The sequence below is a fragment of the Acanthochromis polyacanthus genome, chromosome 9 (assembly GCF_021347895.1).
Source record: "Acanthochromis polyacanthus isolate Apoly-LR-REF ecotype Palm Island chromosome 9, KAUST_Apoly_ChrSc, whole genome shotgun sequence".
Taxonomy (NCBI): Eukaryota; Metazoa; Chordata; class Actinopteri; family Pomacentridae; genus Acanthochromis; species Acanthochromis polyacanthus.
The window spans coordinates 16,851,428-16,854,854 of NC_067121.1; positions in this window are offsets into that span (position 1 = coordinate 16,851,428).

Consider the following 3,427-nt stretch of genomic DNA (forward strand, 5'->3'; position numbering starts at 1 on the left):
ACATGCATGTAAACAGACTGCACAGAGTGCATATGGCTTTTAAAAATTACCCATGCACATACATGTACCACTCAGTCCATCCCTCTTTTTTTAATCCCTTACACACACTGAAGTTGTGTGTCCTGCGAGGCGGGGGTGTACCAAAGCACTCTCAGCCCTCAGTGATTAACCCCCTCTCCATTTGCTGACATAACAAAGTGAACAACTGCATAATCAGATGACAAGTGATGGAAAGAAATGGAAAGGGTAGAATGGGTAGAGCAGTGGAGAAGATTTTTTGAGCTTTCCTTTAAAGACAGTGAGCAAGAGGCTGCTCATCAGGAAATTGGGGTGTCAGCTAGCTGTCAAGGTGCATTGACCTAACAGAGCAAGTGTGCCATGCAGCTGTCGTTAACATGTCAATCTTGCTCTTAGACAGTCAGTCTTTGGCAGGAATGGTAGCAGGGTGGAGGAGAAGACCTGCCACTGATCCCATCATGTATGCTTCAAATAGTATTAGTATCTTTTTTTAAAGCACACAGATAAATAAGAAACAGAGCTCCAGACCATTTCAATTACTAAAATTATTGACATATACACTACATGAACTTTACTTACTCCTCCAAATAAGCAAACTTGACTCTTTTCTGTCTTCATCTTAGCCTACCAAACCCTCCTGTTGTTCTTGAACATCAAGCAAGTGCTCTGGGAAAGTATGTTTCGATGCAGAGCAGAAGAAGTGTTGCATGTGTTCAGTTTTGGCTCTGTCTGGGTGACCACGAAGCTTCCCATCTCCCCCTATTGCTCTGCTCCCCTCAGCCTGGTCATGTCAGCTTTCTGGGCCACAGCCGCCTGGCTCCCCAGGGAGAGGAGACAAAGAAGACAGAGGGGGAGAGGGAGGAGTTGGGTAAGGCATAAATAAAATAACACTTGTGTTTCACCTTGGAGAGGCCGATTGCCTGTTGTTGTTTTCTCCTATGCAGATTTAAATCCCGAAAAATTCATGAATATCCCCTGGAGATGTGACTTCCTCCCTTGGGGTTACATGTCTTCAGCCCATGGTTTGGTCATTGTTTGGAAATCCTGCATTGACAGTGACAGGCAAGTTATCTACAACTTTTGATTTGCAACAGTTTTTACAGTTGACAGGGAAACTTACAAATGTAATTTTCATAGCAACATACGCTACACAAAGGACATTCCTAGTGAAAAGCAGTTGGAGCAAATATGGTTACCAGTTAACACAAGATGCTGTAGCCTGCACATAGGAAGCTGATCATCATATTCCAGGAGATATGAAAGAGAATGAAAAAAAAAATGTAGCAAAAAGTAGGATCTGATTTTTGTTAATAGAATTTTTGTGTATTTTGGTAATATCCTTACTACCTTTTTTCTACTAAATTTGTCAAGGATCAATTATGTTCTTATATCTGTATTGTAAAAATGTAACTAGAATAAACTAGCTGTCATGAGCTTTTAAAAAAACAGAGCTGTAAACATGCTTATAGTTGTTGTAAAATGGTGTTGTATGGGGACTGACTGGTTGTTTTGGGAGCAGTTTATGGAACTTGACTTTCAGCCCTGGAGGTAGCCACATAGGTTATATTCTTTACGTTAGTTTACCATGTTAACATTTGCTAATTATCCCTAAACACAATGTATGACTGAGGCTGATGGGAATGTGTGTGTAAAAATTTAAAGGATCGCTAAAGGGACATGAATGCCTGTAACAACAATCATGACAATCCATCACAATAATTGTCAAGACATTTCTATGAAAACTGAAAATGTCTCCCTCAGGCAGAGGGAAATTTAGTCAAATTACTTTGTAGTCTTTGGTACATGAATGGCTGTAGAAAATTACAGATAGTCGTTTACATCCACTCATGCCATAGTTAGAATTCATAGCACTTGGGTGAGATTTTGCTATTTATGGGACTAAGCAGTCTTAATTCTGTTATATAAGGTATTGTTTACCTTGTATTCTGGTACTGAATCTGAATTTGAACATTCATTGTCTGTATTTTAAAAATACATACAATTTCTATTCTCTGAATTTTCATTAGCATGCTCTGAGCTGCTTTTCACAGATGGCACATGTTTTTTAGATCATTAAACTTTTCTTTCTGAGTGAACATATGCAGCGTGCACACCGGTGGATATGTGCTCCAGAAACAGTTGTTGTAAAGTGATTGTTAAGCAGATTGACTGTTAAACGTCAATGTAGAACGGAATTGATTTATGACAGAAGTTCATCCTTTCCAAATGGCTTCAACAGTTTTTGTCAATTGGGCAAGGAATACGGTGGCAGAATATGGAGCTGAGCTGGGGTCACAAAACAGATTCTGACATATTCATTCTAAACCAAGCCATACAAGTTTAATGTTATAGTTTGCCCAGGGCTGCCATGTATAATTAAGATGTTTCTGTGGGCTTCCCCCTCCTCCCCCTCCCCTCTCCCCCCAGTAGAGAGATAGGGAATTAGGTGGGAGATGTGTTTTGGAGTCACTTGCAGGGAAGAAAATATGTGCTGATAGGTGTACAATTGTGATGTTAAAATATAATCCTAATAAGATTTGAACTAAACTCTAGTTGTAGAACTATAATATGAATATGTGACCAGGTGACTGATTTATAACCTTTATTTTTCACAAACATAGCCCGCAGTGAGACACAGAGACAAACATATCCAGTATAGCAGTATTCAAGAAGTCCACTCCTCTTGAAGAAGTCGTAGACCATCATTACAGGATTTTCAACTGTCAGAGTAGCAGTAATGACCTTGATGATTCTGCCACTCTGCAAAATCCACTGATGATGGTGCCATTTCAGCACATCAATTATGAGAGGCATTTGTTGAGGTAATGTGCTGCACGCAAGGCAATGGGCGGGGGTGGAAGGGACCTGCTGCACTATTCATGTCACCATCTGCTCCCTTTCACAAAGTCTTGCTCCACAGGTCTGTGGGCTCTGGAACCAGTCTGTGGGTTGTGTCCCTGGTCCAATTCCTCCAGCAGTGCATGGAGTCGCTGCACAAATGTGATTTAGACCAGTCAGCGTTGCTACCCTCACTGTTTTGGTGTTAGCTATACCACCATGTGCAGTACAAACAACCAGGCAGAGCATCTCTGTGACTGGAATCTTCTGAAATTGGAGGAAAATGTGAATTAGCAGATATAAACAGCAGGGGATTTCTACAGCAATAACAGGGATCAATAAAGAAAGCCCAAGGGTGAGAGCTGAAAAGGGTCATCACACAAGATTTCAAAGTCAACACATGAAATATAAATACTGCTGAAATAGACTGGATTTTTTTTTTTTTTTGGAACAAACTGATGTCTAGATGTCTATTTGGTATTTCTGGTCAGTCTGTTTGGCACGTCACTTCGTATAGCAACAAGACTCAGGAAGCTGTTAACCCACTGCCCAATTTGTTTTGGAGGTGATT